Source organism: Sapajus apella, unplaced genomic scaffold (genome assembly GCF_009761245.1).
Source record: "Sapajus apella isolate SASKATOON/1434 unplaced genomic scaffold, GSC_monkey_1.0 scaffold70, whole genome shotgun sequence".
NCBI classification, from domain to species: domain Eukaryota; kingdom Metazoa; phylum Chordata; class Mammalia; order Primates; family Cebidae; genus Sapajus; species Sapajus apella.
In genome coordinates, this window is record NW_022437010.1 from 2,107,331 (window position 1) to 2,127,173 (window position 19,843).

Genomic DNA, 19,843 nt, shown 5'->3' on the forward strand with positions numbered 1-19,843 from the left:
AACCAAATTTACCACTCACAAATGGTGTTTGCTTTAGGACTCAGAACCCGGCCTTTATCATTATCCGTAAATGTGTTGACTCAGAGTCTCTGTTATTAAATCTATACTAAATAAATGCCTAGAGCACCAGCTGGTCAAGGCTATGGCTGCTATCTCTCTTAAGAGTGTCTGTGAGTGGCCACAGACATGTGTAGCCCACTCTTTCACTGTATTCTACGTCTAAGTGAATTTGTTCATCCATCGCTAGGTCAAGGTCTGCAGATCAGACCTCAACAAGTCAGAAGCCAGGCAAAGAATTGTGTCTGCTACTTTAAGGAATTTAGGGATTTGAGCTTGATTATTTTGGTAATGGGGAGTCATTGAAGGGCTTATAAGAAATGAATCATGTGGTTGCATTTGGGTTTTAGAAACATCATTCTGATAGCAGAAGGATGGGTAAAGATAAAACTCAAATCAGGCGACCTTTCAGCATGTGTTCTATAATCTAGGACATAAATCAAGGGTAAAGAAGTAAAGACTCAAAGAGAAGGGAGTGACTATGAAAGGCATTTAAGAAAATTGTATCACTGACTGAATAGAAGGGTGAGGGAAGGATGACTCCTTGAATGGTTTTGGACACTGGATGAGTTGTGACACCATCACATTTTTCAACATAGGAAGAAAGAGTTGAGGTTGGGCTGTGTTGGCTGACACAGAAGTTGAATTTTAGACATATTAGGGCTGGAAAGCATTTGGGCCATTCAGGAGTAGATGTTCAGTAGACCATTGGCTAAACAGGTCTTGGGAGCATGCATTTAGGAATCAGAAGATGTAAAGACATTTGAGATCATGTGTGTGAGTGGAATTGCCCACTGAAGATAAAGACCATGAAAATCAAAAAGACCTATAAGGGATGGTTTTGGAGGTCACAAATGTCACTTTTCAGGGGTATTGAGAGGCAGGGACCTGAGTGCGGTGAATTGAGGGATGAAAAAGAGTCTCTGCCCTTAGGGTTTTTATTGATCATCTTACAGGGTAATTATCAGGCTGCAAGTGCTGATTGCCTACCAGATTGCTCTGAGCATCTGGGACTGTCTTCTCAAAATCCTGCTTCAAGGAACAATGTTCTCCTCCCCCCTTCCCTATGTTTATTGGAAGAATTATGAAGCATAAAATCAGAGGCAGACACTGGCCACACATCCCAAGTCAAAGGTCAAAGAGAGGGAGTCTCCACAGCATGTCTCCCCAAGGCCCAGTGCATGAATGCTCTTTTTGTGGCTTGGTTGTTAAAACTTCATACTTTGACCTAGGCCCTATGGCTCAGTTTCCTAACTGTTGCAGGAAAAGTGTTGATCCACATTTCAGAAGTGTCTCCCTCAACAGGCTGATTTTTATGTCATTTTTGCTGTTACTGTTTTCTTTCAAGTAGCAGGCCTTATTCTGGCCTGGATTACTGTGCTGGGTTTGAAGCATCAGGGCAAAACTCTCATGCCCAAATGAACACAATCAGAAACATTTCCATTTTTGTTCTGGCTGCGAGAGACAAATCCTAAAATTATCATGTAGGTCTAAATGCTCCGCATCATGTGAGAAATCAGCTTCCAAGTGGGTAATCATACTAGGCACACTGTAGTTTCTGGATTCTTTCTCTCTTTTTACTTTCACCTGCTAGTGGAAATTCCATTTATAGTTTTCAGGGCAATGTCTCTGATTATGTATACTATTTCACTTAGCTTTTGCAAGCTAAAGGCAAAATTTCCGTAGGTTTCTTTTCTAAATTCCAGCCTGTCAAAGAGGAGAGAAAGTGAGCACAGGCCACTATGGAAAGGGGGTTGTGCATCTTTAAAGAAAACTGCAAAGGAAACCCTAACCTCTCCTAATTTACATAGGGTGACATTTTGCAGAAATATTGAAACATTAGTGGTGACATAATGAAATTCTGCCTATCAGCCATGAAAGGAATAATGTTACTGTTAAGGTAACCTGTCCACAGTTTGTTATCAAGAAAATATTCTTGCCAAGAAACATATATTTAGTAAGGCATGATAAGAAGGGATTTTTCTCCCCTAATATTTTCTCTCCTGGGCTATCCATCTTCCCCTACAGATTTACTGCACGATCACTCCCTTTACATGCTAATTATGTGCAGGTCTGGCGAATTTGTTAGTGGTGACACTTCTGGGACCCAGTGGGACTGCAACTCATTATGTGGCAATGTCCAGATATATCAGATATTATTAGCTGTCATTAATCTGCTGTGGAAACACTGAGTGCTAAGCCAGGGAAGGAGGAGAAAAGAGTGTGCAAATGATGTCTGGAAACAACCTGAACCCCAAAAGGTCAAAGGGGAGATCAGCCCAAGAGGGGAGAAGCAGCAAAGGACGACATTTTGTTCCTGATTTTTCCACCCCATTCACTAACAGAGTGCGCCAGGAAGAAGGAGCAAAGAAGCGTCACTTAGCCGTTTGTTATTTTAATACCCCTTGTGGCCATTTCACTGGCAGTAACCTTTTACTGTAATTATGTGAAATTATACACATTATCTGTTAACTTGTTTTAGATGCAAAGAAACACCAGAGGTGGGCATTTTACCATGGGACATATTTCAGCTCCAATATTGTACAGTAATTCCTAGGACAATAAATTCTGAAATACAAAGCTTCTTGTTATTATTATTAATTTAGTTGGTATATTATTTTAGTTGGTGTATTGAACTTGTTGCCTAAACTGTTTCTTCCCCATGGACTGTCTAGTCTGTATTTGCTCCCCACTCCCTCCCATCTCTGTATACCCAAGTTCTAATTGTTAAGGTCCAGCTTAAATGCAATCTTAATAAAGACTTACGTGACCCTTTAAAATCCATGTACTCTATCTTTTGACCTGCCATAAGATCTTTCTATATTTTAATGATCTATAAATATAGACCTTCTGTCTATCTATGTATCTATCTATCAATTCAGTTAATTTCCTTATGCAGTTCATAAATCTTCAGGAGAGAAAGTTAAGATCACATGTTGGCTTTGAGTTTTAAGATATTATAGGTCTAACAAAAAGCATGCAAAGTTAATTTTTTCTAAGTACGCAAATACGCATATATGTAAGATTTTATGATAAAGGTATGCATTATCTATGCATGTATATTTTGTCTATTTGACATGAACACACACATAAATACACATGGATATGCTAAAGATGTCTGTTTTAGAGAGCGGTCTAAACAGTATATTGAAATCCTTCCTTTTCTTTACTTTCATTCATTCTTTGTTGCTTACCTACTCTTCTTTCTCCAATTCATACATTTCTCAGTAATTATATGGCATCTAAGCAAGAGACCATCCTCACATCCTGAGAGCAATTCAGAGCTGCGATTCAGATACCTTCTTAATATTGTTGATTTGTCAAAGAATGGCCTTGCAGGGTGTCCTGGGATTATGTCATATGTTTGTAGTCCATCAGCTAAGCAATTGCTATGGTGTTAAATACTGTGAAGCACCCCAGAGTGCTCATAAACTGGGGCGAGCACTATCAGACTGCAATGTTTCTTCATTGGAGATGTTCCCTAAGTCTAACAAGCATGTTTAGTACTCCGCCCATATCCTTTTAGTTCACCTGCAAAGGAAATTTCAGATGGTCATATTCAAGGCCAGTGGTTTTCTGCATTTTTCTGCCTCTGAGAATCCTCTAGCAGTGGAAGCAGTCAGGAATGCCAGGGAGTTAATGTCCCAGCAATGGTCCTCAACAATAAGAAATGGGAGTTAGTGAATAAATATGCCAGCCTCTTTGCACTTCAGTGGGATAAGTCTGAGATCTTGAAATATATTCTACTTCACCTCTGAGACCGTCTTTGGTGGGACTGAGCTTCCCACTAAGTTCCCACATAGTGCTCACCCCCTTATTCTTACCTCATTCCCTTCCTCTCCTTTCCATAACTTCACCATGCTTCCTGTTCATCCCCCAAAGAAACACATGGGCCAAAATCTTATCTTAGCATCTGCCTTTGGGGAAACCTAAACTCATGCAATTAGTACCGGGAAAGCAGACCATCATGTGGCATTCTGAAATCTGATGGCAGCAAGTGCCTTCTACCGGTGATAAGTAGGGTGGTGATAACCCTTGGGTGTCAATTACTAACTCTCGCCTGTGCTGGAATAGGATAGCACACAGGTGGAAGAGCAGCACTGGTCCTTGAAAAATATGGTGACAAATGGTTATTGTAAGAATTATGGAGTTACTTGAGTTTTTCTAGTTGCTATAAAAATCTTGATAAAAGATAATGATAGGCTCATCCAACAATTACCTTAGCATACACTGCGAAAGTCAGAAGACCTCCATGGCAGGGTTAAAGAGACCCTCATCTCCTGCACTTAGAGGCAAGACTATAATGAAGTCAGGCCTAAAATGAGATCATTATGATTGTGGAGTTAACAAGGATACTAAGTTTACAGCTCCAGCAAGTTGTCCATGTTAAAGTTCGGTCTAATAGGGAAGGAAAGGGACCTTGAGACCCAGGATAAAGACAATTAGGTCACACACAGGAGAACCTGTATTCCCAGAATCACATGAATCCTCCAAGCTGATTAAAATGACACCTTCTGCCTGCTAAGAAAGAATAACCTCCTTTTGCCTAGAGGGTCTACAAAGAGTTCACATAAAGCAGATGCCTCACAAAATACATTTCTTTCTCTTCACAACCTGCCCCTTCTCCTCTCATTATTTCTAGTCCAATAACTAGAATCTGTTATCAGCATGGTTTTAGTGGGAAGGTACCATTTTTGCACGGGATGGGAAGAAATGGAATATTCACCAAAATTCATCATAGGTCCTGGTCAATATGAACTAGCAGGGACAGGGAGAGTATGTATGAGAATGAATAAAGGTGTTGACACAGGAGGCCCAAAATACAAGGCTGGGTAGGAGTGGTTATCATTGGGTATCTTTTATTGGCATCGGATTTAACCTGCTGGCAAGGATGTCTAAGCCTGTATAATTCCTTGATGGGATAGCTGCGTAGAGGATTAGTGATGATGCTGGCTGTAGTAAATGAGGTGAAGTTGAAAGTGCCTGACACTTATAAGAAGGACATAGAAAGCTCATCTAGGTGGGCATCATTGAATAGATCAACTACACAAGGTCAGCAAACCCACCAGCCGTCTATATTCACAGGGAAGAGCCTCAGGGACACTTCTTTCACTAATGAAGGAGGCACAGTGAGAAGAATAAGACATCAGTGGGCCCATTTTTTTTTTTTTTTGAGACCAAGTCTCGCTGTGTTGCCCAGGCTGGAGTGCAGTGACACAATCTCGGCTCACTGCAACCTCAGCCTCATGGCTTCAAGCAATTCTCCTGCCTCGGCCTCCTGAGTAGCTGGGATTACAGGCAAGCACCACCATGCCCAGCTAATTTTTGTGTTTTAAGTAGAGACAGGGTTTCGTCATGTTGGCCAGGCTGGTGTAGAATCCCTGATCTCAGGTGATCCACCTGCCTCAGCCCCACAAAGTGGTAGGATTACAGGCGTGAGCCACCGCGTCCAGCTCCTCTGGAGATCTTGTTTGGTGATGCTTTGAAACCAGGATATTTAAGTTCAACAGGAGGATAGGATGATAAAACATCTTTTTTCCACAAAACTTTCTTTGGTCATTCTTACATAGTTATTGTATATATTTATTTTGTATTTGCTTTTTAATTTAATACTGCAGTGTACACGATTCTATGTTTATATAGTGCCTTTTAAAGATAATGTCAGTATCTAAGTAACAATCCTTTAAACTTATTATATTGACCTAAGTATCTTATTTTTAATAGTTGTATGATTCTATAATACTAAAAATAATGTGATGAATACTTTTCATTATCTAGTGTTCCCATGTTTTAAAAATTATTTTCTGAACGTATTTTTCAAAATGTAGCATGACAAATTCAGTGATACATTTTTAAGGCTCCTGGAACATATTATAAATTATTCCCAGAAAGTTTGAACAAATTTACAACATATGAGTGAGTTTCTCAGCATCATTGCCAGAAATGGGTATTTTCATGGATTCATTTTTTCTCATTTAAAGAGAAATTTAGAGCACATAATTTTACATCAAATCTTTATTTGCTCTTGAAGAGGACATGACCCAACGCTCTTCCTTATCTATCAGAAATTTTGGAGCCAGAAAAACGTAACAATCTAGGACCTGGGATTTTTTTTTTTAAAGCTTAACAGTTATAAATTTTTTTTCACCTTACTGCTAACTCATTATTTGTCCAACCAATGGAATAATGCTTTAGTCTAATTTCCCTTTATATTTTTTTCTTACTTTATATGTGCTGCCTTGACACAACTTCCAATATTCAACTGTATATTTGGGGCTGTGCCCAACTCTGCCAAGCCTTTCTCCAGAAGCCTCCTCTAAACTAAAAGCCTGGATTATGCTATTTACAGGTAGATCTTCCCAAACCATAACAAAGCCATCCTGACTCCTCCCTCTATCAGTTCCTCTCCAATTGGATGGGTTCCAGCTGCTAACTTCAAATTCTGGAAGTGGGACTGTATTAGTCAACATTCAGCATAAAAAACAGAGAGCACTCTAGGTATTTTAGGCAGAATGGGTTTAAAGAAATAAACAGGGACAATGACAGAGTAGGGAACAAGAAGGCAACTTTAGGACTACTCGGTTGAGAGCAAACAGGTGCAATTCAGGGATCAGGGAGCCACCAGAATGCTGAGGCTGGCCTTTGCAGAAGTCCCTTGACCTTCACATTCTAGGAGTTTCTTTGTGTGTCAGAATCAATATCAAGAAGATAGCTGTCATCTCATTTACTATCTAGATCTTCTGAAAGCACATCAGGTTGGAGAGACCTAATTCCTCTCTAGAACTCTACCTGTAAGAAAGTGTAAGAAATGGGGCCTTTAACTTTCCAGCTCTGTAGTGAAGGGAGGAACACAGAAATGAGCAAGAAATGGGTGCTGAGTGACAATCAATCGTATCCAGTCTAATGACTGCAGATTTGGGGTCCTTCCTTCTTCACTTTTCTGCCGTCCCCACCGTGTGAGCTCCCCTGACCCTTACTTTGCTGGAAGGTCGGTACCACGACCCCTATCCCAAGTCACTCCTCTTTGTCCCTCATTCACTCTTTCTTAATACTTCATAATGCCTCATGCCTAAGTCCAATCAAATGACTTTCATGATACGTAGAGCAGGACTAGCTTTGTGTCAGGAATTCAGAATTCCTAGCTTGTAAGCAAGTGTTCTCCCTCCAGTAGCACTCACGTATTCCTCTTTTATTAAACACTCAAGAAGAAACAAACTTGAAACATCTCTCTTCTCACACACCAAGAGCCTCAATTTAATTACAAATGTTTAATACCCAGTTTAAAGGAGCCCAAGAAGACACTAAAGTGCGTAGTGCACGGTGAATGAATCCATTAAGGCTGCCATATTATTTTCTCAGTTGTATGGTCATCTACCCCTAGGTGTTGTCCAGACACCTTTACCAAATTGTTCATTTTGCGATGTCCTTCTGCATTTTTCATTTGAGCATTGAAATATGAGTGTTTTTTTTATCTGCCTCAAAAAAAAGTCCTCAATGAACTTGCTTGCCTAGACAGGCTTAAAGAATCATTCACAAATCACAAATATTTAAGGCTTGAGTATGTTTTAAATTCTCTTTTTAATCTTATTTTCTTTAGAGTTCATGCATATCCCTTTACTTAAAAAATGACACTTTGTATATTTGAATGTGTGTCTTGTTTAAGCAATTATGTGCAGTTCAGTTGAGATCAATAACAAAATTGCCTGTATATACGTGGGCAAGGTATGAGCAAGAAAAACAGAACCACTAAAAAAATATCCAGGAAGATGTGTCTTATATATCGGTAATGTGAATTAAACATCTGTGGGATATATCCACACACATACACCCTGCAGTGAAGGATCAGCTTAACTCAACACCCAAAAGGCTATGAAATATCAGGTGTTTCTTTTACTTAAAACCTGGAATAGCATTAAGCCTATGTCACAAGCCGAAATGTCTATAAATGCCAGGAAAGTGACCTAAGTGGGTGAAGTTGAGGAGGTGAAGTATGAAATAGTAGGGACAGTCATTTGTACTGAGGATTAGTAAAGAACGAAGGGGTTGTGGTGTGCTAGAGAGTCCTATTTGATCCAAGGGATTAACTGCTACCCAGGGAGCCAAGATCACTATTGCCAGAGCTTCCTTTTATTTTTTTAAGAGAAGCCCAAAGTGTGAATTTTGAACGGAAATGTTTTAATTCCTAAATGTTGTTGATTAATAATAATAAAAACAACAACACGAACACAGCAGGCGAACATACCTATATCAAGTTGGGATCTGGCTCAAAGAGACCAGGTTTTGACTACATTCTGGAGCTCTCACTGGACTCTAGGAAACTCTGGAATGCAGGAGGATCATATCCAGGAAGAACAATTAATTGAGGAGCTGCATCTAGGGGTTGTTCTGTCCCACCTTCATTCCTGACTAACTCCTTCAAGTCTCTAACGTCATTTACTCCGGGAAGACTCCTCTAACCAACCCCACCAGACACACACACACACACACACACACACACACACACACACACATATACACACACACCCCAAACTAGGCGAGATGCCCCTTTAAGACTCCTCTTACCAACCCTACCACACACACACATACACACACACACATCCCAGATGAGGTGAGATACCCCTTCATGCTCCCAGTGTGACTTTGACCTCCATTATCATAATACTTCTTAAGGTTATTGGTACTATTTGCTTGGCTGTTCATCTTCAGTATGCAGGGCTTTTGTTATCCAGCCCATAATCGTATCCTCAGTCCTTAGAATGAGGCTAGTATAGAATAGATGCTTAATAAACATTTCATGATTAAATGAATCATATATAAATTATGAAATATAGAAATAAATAGCTATCTTGTTCTATTGATAAAAGTATCCTGGATATGCACAGCATACATAGAAAAGGATGATTACTATATACAAGAAAAATAAAGTAGCATTTTAAAAACTGTGTTTCAGGGCTGAACGACCAAGTGATTAAAACTGATGTAATCAAGTTATAGTTGTGTGAACAATATTCACTTTAATTTAGGTTTGATTTACGTGCTCGTGGTACTATGAGGTCTATTATTTTACTTGGCTTCATCAGTCAGTTTGTTTCTAAATTGGAGTAATTTTTTTACTGCCTAATTGAGTGCCCAATTTTCTTCATTGTCCAAATTTGTACCAAAAGTGTTTTAGAGACAGTTCTGGATTTTTCCTCTTCCTTGAAAGTGCAAAGTGAAGCTGCCTTAGTCAGTATCCATATGTAGTAAGTGAAATAAATTAGTACTCAGGGAACCCTCAGGTTCATTTCATAGGACTCATTGTTGTGGCAATTACTACAGTAAGTATTTGGAAATATTCATGCACAGTGTTTTATTGTCACCATTGGACCATTCAGCTGACCTAATTTTCTATTCCCGCACTTACTTTACAATGCGTCTAATCGGCCCAGTTGTATCAAAGATTACACTTATTGTTTTAGAGAAAACAGTTTTGAATCATTGTGACAGCTTCCTGCAAGTTTTGAAATCAAATTAATTAAAAAAAAAATGTGTGAATCTCAGTCACTTCCCTTATGGGTTAGGATCCAAAGCACTAAATAAAATCAAAGCGAGCTACTTCAGTTGTTCTTTAGTGATTTATGCCCTAAATGAAAGGAAAAAAGTGGCAACAGGTTACCAATCCTGTTGCAAATTTCAAAAACCATATGCAATTAAATTGTATGCTTTATGGCCCCAGATCATGCTAATATCATTTAATAATAATAATAAATAACCGTAACATAGAAAAGACGTAAAGTGCAAATACATTTGATTAAACCAACAAAGCTAGTTCCAAAACAGCTGTTGCCGTAATCCAGGCTTGTGCGCCTCCAAAGTGAATTGTTAGAAAGGAAAAAGAAAATGCAGCTCGCACTGATGCTTCACATGGTTTATTAGCTGCTGTTATGAGCAGCAACATTGATTAAAATAATTTTTTAGTGCTTCAGTTTCTGTCCCCTAAAGCTTCACAAAATATGTGTCCCTAACTTCACTTAAGGTGAACGTGCTATCTAGTCTAACAATCAATGCAGGTTGGTTCAGAATCCATTCTGCTGCCACAATTGGTCATATGTAAGAAGATGGCATGGCATGGCCACATTTGGCTGCCATAAAGAAGCCTGGCTTTAAATTTCTTGTCTAAGGAAATAATCTTGAGCAAAATGCATGCAGATGTCTGGTACACAAAAAATTATAGAGAGGAAAACTAGAAACAATTGTCTTTTAGCTCATAATATTAACCAATACTACAACCTTGTTCCTTAATTAAAGCTGCCAGTATTCAGAACAATTATAACAGGCCATGAATGTCCTAAATTAAATAGATAATTGATGTATTTAGCACTCAATGGATTCCATTATTCAGTGCCTTAAGCTACCAACTGGGACATGGGACAGTTCACTGGATAATTCTGGTTATCTCCATTCAGCTATGTGAATGTTAGGGGTCAGAACAAGTGAAACTGTTTGGCTTATCTATAGTTTAGAATTTTTCTTTTAATTTCATAAATTTCCCTTCTAAGAATCCTTTTCCAGGAAATTTATATAACTTATGAAAAATTGCTAGAAAACTACTAAAATCTGGATTAAAATACTTACACGATTAATGAAATTAATGATCCTTTATGTAATCAAGCACCTTCATTGCTGGGTATCAACACCATCCAGTAGAATGTATTGCTTTACTTCGTTTAAATAATACAGTTAATACAGATACTTTATGTAGCACATGTGAAACGCAAGACACATCACAGATGCTCTAAATAAATCTGCTTTCTCATCCTTCTTTGTCATGTCAAATTGGATAAAGTGAGAATGAGGCTATATCATTCATTGTCCAAACTGGTTCAATTTTAGAGTGAAATTAAGAATTACTCCAGGAAAATCACACACACTAGGACTGTTTGAGGCAAATAGGGCCAGTTCTAGGAAAACTGGAACTTCCTTCCAAAACATGTATAGGTTTCCCATTTTCCTCCTTGTCATATCTTTTTGATAATGCAGGCTACATTTGTGATGTGACAGCACTACTCTTATTTCAGCATACACTTACAATTTTCTCAAGCTATGTTGATTATTCTGTGCTATTTCCTTCATCCACTGTGATAAAATCAAGCATTAATAGGTGGCTGGTGGGGATTTGGGTTATAGACTGTGACAGCATGAATGCCCGCAGCCCAAGCGACAATCACACTCTCAACCTCATTGTCAGTTGCAACTGACTCTCATCAAATCAGCTAACTGTTCACTCTAGCAGCACTTCACAACTTTACATGATATTTCCCGATTAAGCTTCTCTAAATACAGCTCCTGACTGTAACCTCCAACTTTAAAGGTAGACACAGGGAGAAGTTGATGCTATACTGAATAAAAGCCAAAAGGTCTATGAGCTTTGTTTTTCTTTTCTAGAAGCTTTGGTAACAAAGCTTCTAGATCTTTATGCAAAGACTTCCACTGGGTCCTGAACACCAAATGCCAATGAGTCATGATGAGTAATACTAGGTGGTGTTTATGCTTTGGCCTCCTTGCTGTATTCTGTTGGCTGGCAGAAATCAGGCCAACTGAGTAATTGCTGTAATGCATTCCCTTTTCATAATATCTGCACTGAATCTTTGTTGCTTCCCACTTCAGCTTGCATTCCAGCATTCTTTCATGCCAAGTCTGGTGATTACTTTAAGTCCCTGAGCTACAGGCATAATTATCTCTCAAGAAGTCACTGGGGACTCTTGAGAGGAAGGAGGAAGATGGAGAGAAGAATACTAGATGAAAGATTAAGGTATTTCTTTGGTGGAGCAAGTAGCAGTGGGGATGAGGGGTAGGTGAATTTCATTTGCCAAATATTTAGGGAGTCAGGGACCTGATATTTAAGCTTTAATGTTGACCAGAGGTATGGTCAACATTAAAAAGTTAAATAGCTGAATATCTCTCCATTCACGGCCTAAAGAAGATTTATTATTTAAATTTAGATGTTACTTTGTTTTAATTCAATTATAAATGATCATGTTTGTCAATCAGTTAGCTTGGGATTTTTCATAGTTTTGAGAGAAGATCTGATTCCCAGACATCCTCATCACTTGCCCTGACAAAGGCAATTATGCTATCCCTGAAACTTCCATGAGTACTGCAGGGCCTTTGAAACCACATCACTGACTAAGTGAAGTGATAGAGTTCTTATAGCCAAAGAGAGCAAAGCAGAGATAATTTAGCTACAAATGACCATTGAAAGGGGCCAGAGATAAAGAAAAAATTATATCACATGAAAAATAAATAAATTATGAGATGTTAGGTCAGTATGATTTCATGATTATTGCAGAAAGGTAAATAAAAACCCTTTGATTATTTACATTTCTGGCTTGCTTCAGTAGCGTATTGTCTAGTACCAGTTCTGTTTACAGAAAACATTGCTTTTTTAAAAACATGCTTGTAATGAAAAATAAAATCCATGAAAAAGGATTTCATTGCAGAATAAACTTGTGGATTCATTACCCTTGGAAGCATTCTCTACAATAGCTTCTCAGAAACAAAATTATGCTAGGTCTTCTAACAAGCTACTTAATGTATTTATCTTCCAAGGCATTGGGAAAAAAATCAGGAGCCAATCATTTTCTATTTTACTATAGGGTAATATGTTACTTACTATGCTAAGTGTTACCTATTTTTTTTCCCCAGCAAAACTGAAAATAGGACTGTCTCTGAAACATTGACATATACGATCAGGCTAATACAGTGATGTGTGTGCTTTTTATTACAAAATAAGTTACTGTAATCCGGAATATAGTTAGTATATGGCGAAAGGATAAGAACCATATAACTGTGGGGTGACAGAGTAGGGTTTTGCATTTAGAATATACGTTGCATCCATAAAGCCTTCTTTTCAGAAATGCAATTAGCTTTTTTATGAACTAGCAAATATAGTATACAGAACACCCAGGGACTTTCCATATAGTCACATTTATTCCCACATGTCTCTGAGAATCATAAATGGTTGTCTTCCTCCGAAATGGATTAGGACAAATTACATTAGGACATGATTGTGAATCTGATTAAGGTGGAACATAGTTGAGTTTTTTTTCCCCCCACCTTTGGGATGACCATGTTTTTATGTAACAACCAGAAGACCAAGAAGCCTTTGGCAAAATGTTTCAAAGACATGTTTTCATATGCACATAAAAAAGAATTTTCAGGTTAATTCAAAAGTTGGCCCATGACTTTAATTTCTGTATCTTGCCAAGACGAAGCTTGAAGCCCAACCTGCTCTAGCATAGAACACATTTCAGATACTGATTCGGGGTTTCAATAAGAGCATGTAAGAAAGGAATTTCCATGCATATTTTCTTCCAGGAGAAGAGAGCTGGATTGAAAGATTTTCTGTTAATTAAAATTCTTTAGGAAAGAAAGAAAAAGCACTTCATAAATGGTGTCTATACAGCAATTAAACCTTTTCACACCATTTTGCCAAATAAAATGCTAACCATAAGACAATGCATATAACCTCGATTACAAAACAAAGACAAAACAAAAATTTGACATTGACAAGAACTTGGAAGATGGACACTGGTGAGGGAATTTGGATAATAAGAGAACATGAAATCTACTCGGATCCATTTCCTGAAAATTTTAAAATAAACCATTGAAACTGAAGTGAGCTATTTTTTAAGTGATTAATAACAAAGGTTTTATACACTAACGTGTAGGAGAGAAGGGTTTGTACTGTTTCATTCTTGATGTTCTCATTGTCTGAATGCTAAGTCAGTGATTCTCACATTTTATTGCATACTGGAATCATCCGGGAACTTTTAACTACCTATATCTACACCACCCCCTAATAACAATTAATCAGAATCTCTAATAATACTATCAGAATTCAAAAGAACAATTCACAGTTGATTCCAATATGCAGCCATATTTGTGGTCTAGCGCCCTAATTCCATGTTACATGGTGCCAGGGTGCAGACTACATCCTGTTGCTCACTACTCGGAAAGCCAACCGCTGAGAGGAGCATTGTCAGGGAAGAAGGCTGTTATTAGACGGACATCAACTGGGAGAATGGAGGGTGAGTCTCAGATCCATCTCTCCCCGACTGACTAAAATTGGGGGGTTTATATAGCGGGAAAGGTGGGAAAACAAGAATTAGGGAGGGGCAACGAAGCCATCATGATGGATGAGGGGGCTGGCGTCTCATTGTCTGGGTGCAGTGATCTGAGGCATTTCAGTCCCTCACTAGAGATTCCTTTTTCTGAGGAAGGAACTCAGATGAGATAAATATGTTTCAAATATTAAGACCAGGAGGGTCGATTTCTATGTTTATTTTTAAAAAAGCATAAATATCATTTCTATGGGAAAAGTCAGCCATTTTCATCACCGTGATGCAGCAACTAGAGAGTTAACACTTGGCACAGCAAGATCCTCTCAACGCTGTTTTCCCAGCTATAGTCAACATTTATTCTGATTGGCCGATAACCACACTATGCTGTTTATTGAATATATTTTTAATATTATCCCTGGGTAATTCCTGTTAATATATGGTGTATGTGCAAGGATCTCTGGCCAATCTGAAGGCCACAGAAGGACAGATTTTCCTGGTTCTTACTGGATCACTTGTTCTTTAAAGACATTAGTTTTATCACAAATTCCAGTGAATTTGACTAGAACTCTAAAAAATATTTTTTTTATAAGCCCCAATTTCCCGTGAGAGTTGACATCTACTCTCTACAGTAGTAGCCATTAGTTATCGCCCTATTCTTTAGCAGATTTGTCAACTACAGGTAAGGCATTGCTGTCCATCTTGACCCTTGGCATTTTCAAGCATCTACACTTTTGCTGTTATACTCAAACATTTGACAGTAAGTCCTCAGGTGTTTCTACTGACCCACAGAGGTCAGGACCGCCATATAAAATTATACAGATTGTGCTTGCCACAATTGTAGGAAGCACCATTCACATCTGCAACCGACGTAGCTGTATATATTTTCTCTGTTGTTCAACAATCTTTTCTATGTCATCGTGGGCATAATATTTGGAACCGGAACATTCGGTCTTGCATAGAAAACCCTAGAGGTTGATCAATCTCTTCAGTCCCAGCTCATCTTAACTGCTGCCTTACTCCATGACCCTACTGCTGAGACTTCATCTGGCCTCACAACCAAGGCCTCCTGGTTACATATAACACTGGGAAAATAAAGTATTTATTTTGGATAATAACTTAGAATATTTCTCTTGCTTGTTTGCAGAGGGCACAGATCGTGAATAAGACAAATTTATAACCAGTAACTTATAATAATGAATTAAATTTTTATACAGCAACCAGCAAAATATATACCCTATAAAAATGAAGGCAATAAAAAACATTTCACTTTCAATTTTTTTGAATGATCACTCACTTCTTACCTTGCCATCCAAATGTTTGAAGATAGAAAACTCTGCATTAAGGTTTGCTTGTGACAACATATTCTAGCCCCTTGGAGCATACACTATACCAATGCTCCTTAAAAGACCAGGTCAGTAAACAGTCTATGGTGAACTAAGATTCTAAATTAATGCATTTCTTTCTTCATTCAGAAAGTCTTGCTAAAAAAAAGTTAGCTGAACAATACAGTGTGTCTACACCATAGTCGACTCATATTTCAGCATAAGCTCCTATCTCACTGAAGATTACTAGTGAAAAGTTTATAGAAAAGTACTGGGTTGGACCAGCACAGTAGCTCATGCCTATAATCCCAGCATTTCGGGAGGCTGAGGCAGATGGTTCGCCTGAGGTCAGGAGTTTGAGAACAGCCTGGCCAATATGGTGAAACAACATCTCTACTAAAAATAGAAAAATTAGTTGGGCGTAGTGGTGGGTGCCTGTAATCCCAGCTACTAGGAAGGCTGAGGCAAGAGAATCGCATGAAACTGGGAGGCAGAGGTTGCAGTGAGCAGAGACCATGCCATTGCACTCCAGCCTGGGCAACAAGGGTTAAACTCCATCTCAAAAAAAAACCAAAAAACAAAAAACAAAAAACAAAAAGAAAAGTAATGGGTCAGGGAGAATACCTGGTTCTCCTAATGACCTTGAGAGGTACTTGTTGCTTCATTTAAAAAAAGACACAAATATATGAAGATCTTTTATATACCAGGCACTGTCAAACATACACAGATGAGCTTGATATAATCCCTGCCACCGGGAAGTTTCAACTAAGTTCTAATTTGGTCATATCTTGGCAATAAAGCTCCCCATTTATACTAAAGGGAAAAACCCAATATATTTAAAGTCAGGTAGGAGTATCACACCAGTGAGTTAAAAATAGACACTTTAAGAATTGTCTTCTGTTTAATCTTGTGAATCAAAATGTTGACACTTTGAAGTAATTAAACTAAGAACAGATATTAACTGGATGCTAAAATTGTATGTAGCGGCCATATCGTTTCCTACTGTGATTAACATATTTTGATTTTTTTTTTGTTCAGGAAGTTGGCATACCAAATTCAGCCATGGTTTGTATTATACAAACATATGTAAATTTTAGAAGCTATTCAAATGGTTTAAAATATTTTCCCCTCTTCTCTTTATCTTGGCCTTTCACAAACACACATACATTATATGTATACATATGTGTATGTGTATATATATATTAAAAATCATCTGATTTATTAATATGTAATCATATAATGCAAAATTACCACTATAGGGGCCAGATATTCAAAGTCTGTTTTTCCAAATGAACTGTAAAATATACTGTATATAATTAACATATATTAATTATTCCTTTCACCAGACTGGAATCTCCTTAAGCATAAGACTTATGTTTGATTTGTGTTTGTAATTTACATAGTGTCTAGCATGCTATTTAGACCGTGATAGCGCTTTGATTAAAAATGTTCTATACCACTACTAGTATTACTGCTATTAGTAATAACAACAGTTTACATTACTGATCCCTTACAAAATGTCAGGATTTGTGCTTATAATATATATATATATATAGACTTTCAAGTTTAAAAACATCTCTATTTCAATGTCCCGTTAATATTCACATTTTTTAGATAAAGAACTTGACCAAGGTTCTAAAAATGTAAAGCCAGATGGTAAAATTGACTTGAAAATAATTACAGAAATAAAACTCCTTCAAGAAGCTACCTTCAGATAATTCAGTTCTAACAGCACTGAGTGACAATATCTCTGTCTAGTTTCTAATTTTAGGAAGTAAGAATTGGTTGTCCTAGCTTAACTCAGCTGCTTACCCCTTAGACCCACGACTGTCAAGGAAAATAAACTGTTACAGTTTTTGCCTGTCCGACATCCCTTCTGTCTTCTTTGAGCAACCGCATCTCAATCTTTCAATGAATAATCAAACTTAAGAGCTTTCCGTTCATGTCCCTAAATTCCCAGGGTAGACCCTTTCCTGAATCAATGTCAGTCTCTTGAAATTTGCTGAAAACTTTAAAATAGCAGTGTGCTCCGTCAGCTCTGGCTGTTGGTAGCCATATTTGTCAGTAGGAAGGAAGAGCCTACCCAAGAACAAAGTCAACACAGAAATGAAAAGGAAATACAGATTCCTCCCAGTGTCCATTGAGCACATGCGTCTAGCTATACCTGGATCTTCAGTAGAATTTCAGCCAGCCTGACATTCGTTTCTGTCATAAGCACTCAAAGATGGATGAGTGTGGTGGACATGGGGATCTACTGCCCGCCTTCAGGTAGTGTGGACAGTAGGCAGTCTCCAGTGACAGTCAGTTCATGGTCGGCTTCAGTTGCAAAGAACTCACTTTCCTGAGATCATGCCCTGCCCAGAGCAGCCCAAATCAGATGATTATGCAGAGTGAAAGTGAAGGGGCCTAACCGTCTGGCATTTGGGCCCACTATGGGGCATTTGCACATTCAGCACTCACTCCAGAGCTTCTCACAGAGTTGGCAGACATGCTATTATGCCCCCTTCACTGTTTAGCTTTCTCTGCATGCAGCCCTGTCCCCTCTCTTCCCGTTACAGATGTTAATATCGGACCCACATCTTACACTCCAAACTCTCAGTGTCTGTCTCCAGAAAACCCAATAATATTATATATTGCAATAATATTAAACAGATGTTCGTTAAATACAAAGTCTATTTATGTAGTAACATAGAAAAACCAGGATAAACTTTCAGATTAAAAATCAGCACGTAGATTTAGAGTTATGAATGAGGGGAGGATGGGAACAAAAAGGCAATATGGACAATTAAAAATAGTTGTGTCAGGCTGGAGGGTCATTTTCTAAAGTTATATTGTTGTTTATATGCTAAAGAACACTTCTAAAAAACACCTTCCTGAAGGTTTCCAGCAATCAAGATATTCCAAGGTATGAGTAAACTTACATTTCTTCTACTCAAAAATTAATAGAATCTTATCTGAAATTTAGACATTGGAAATACAACGGAATTATTCGCTGAATAAATTGATCAATAAATTGATCATTTTTTTCTGAACTTTGATATGTAAATGTTCAAATTAGTGTAATTTAAATGTAGCGATGAAAGGCCAGAATATACTTTAAATAAGCTTAATAATGGTAGATACAACATAAGGACTTCAGTAAAAGAGAAAACAGAAGGTAAGAGGAAAATTGGGGCAAGGTACTGGCTCAAGGAATTCTATACAAGGATGGGTTTTATTAAAGTTTTAAAAACGATTTTCATAATAAGCTAGTCTAGATTCTATTATTATATTTCTATTATTTATTTATTTATTTAAAATTTTTTTAAGAGTCAGGGGTCTTGCTCTCTTGCCCAGGCTGATCTTGAATTCCTGGGATCAAGGGTTCCTCCTGCCTCAGCCTCCCAAAGTGCTGGGATTACAGGCTTTAGCAACCACTCCTGGCCACATTCCTTTTAATGTATTTACCTTTCCTCCATGCATTACCTCAAAGTTTAATCCCATGGTTTGAGAACCATGATAAAGTAAATTCAAGGACACATTTTTTTTTTAATTTTTAAAAATTAAGTTCCAGGATACATGTACAGGATGTGCAGGTTTGCTGCATAGGTAAACGTGTGTCATGTTGTCTACTGCATCTATCAACCCATCACCCAGGTATTAAGCCCAACATGCATCAGCTCTTTTCTCTAACACTCTCCCACTCCCACCCTCCCACAACGGGCCCCAGTAAGTGTTGTTTCCCTCCCATGTCCATGTGTTTTCATTGTTCAGCATCCACTTATATGTGAGAACATGCAGTGTTTGGTTTTCTGTTCCTGCATTAGTCTGCTAAAGATGATGGCTTCCAGCTTCATCCATCTCCCTGCAAAGGACATGAACTCATTCCTTTTTATGACTGCATAGTATTCCATGGGGCATATGTACCACATTTTCTTTAACCATTCTATCATTGATGGGCATTTGGATTGATTCCATGTCTTTGCTATTGTGAAGAGTGCTGCAGTGAACATACCCGTGCATGTATCTTTATAATAGAATGATTTATATTAATTTGGGTAGATACACAGTAATGGGATTGCTGAGTCAAATGGTATTTCCGGGTCTCAATCTTTGAGGAATTACACACTGTCTTCTGCAATGGTTGAACTAGTTTACCCTCCCACCAACAGTGTAAAATGATTCCTAATTCTCAGCAACCTCACCGGCATCTGTTGTTCCCTGACTTTTTAATAATCGCCACTCTGACTTGTGTAAGATGGTATATCATTGTGACTGATTTGCATTGATCACTGATGTTGAGCTATTTTTCATGTGTTTGTTGGCCGTAAGTATGTCTTTTTTTGTTTTTTTTTGAGAAGTGTCTGTTCATATCCTTTGTCC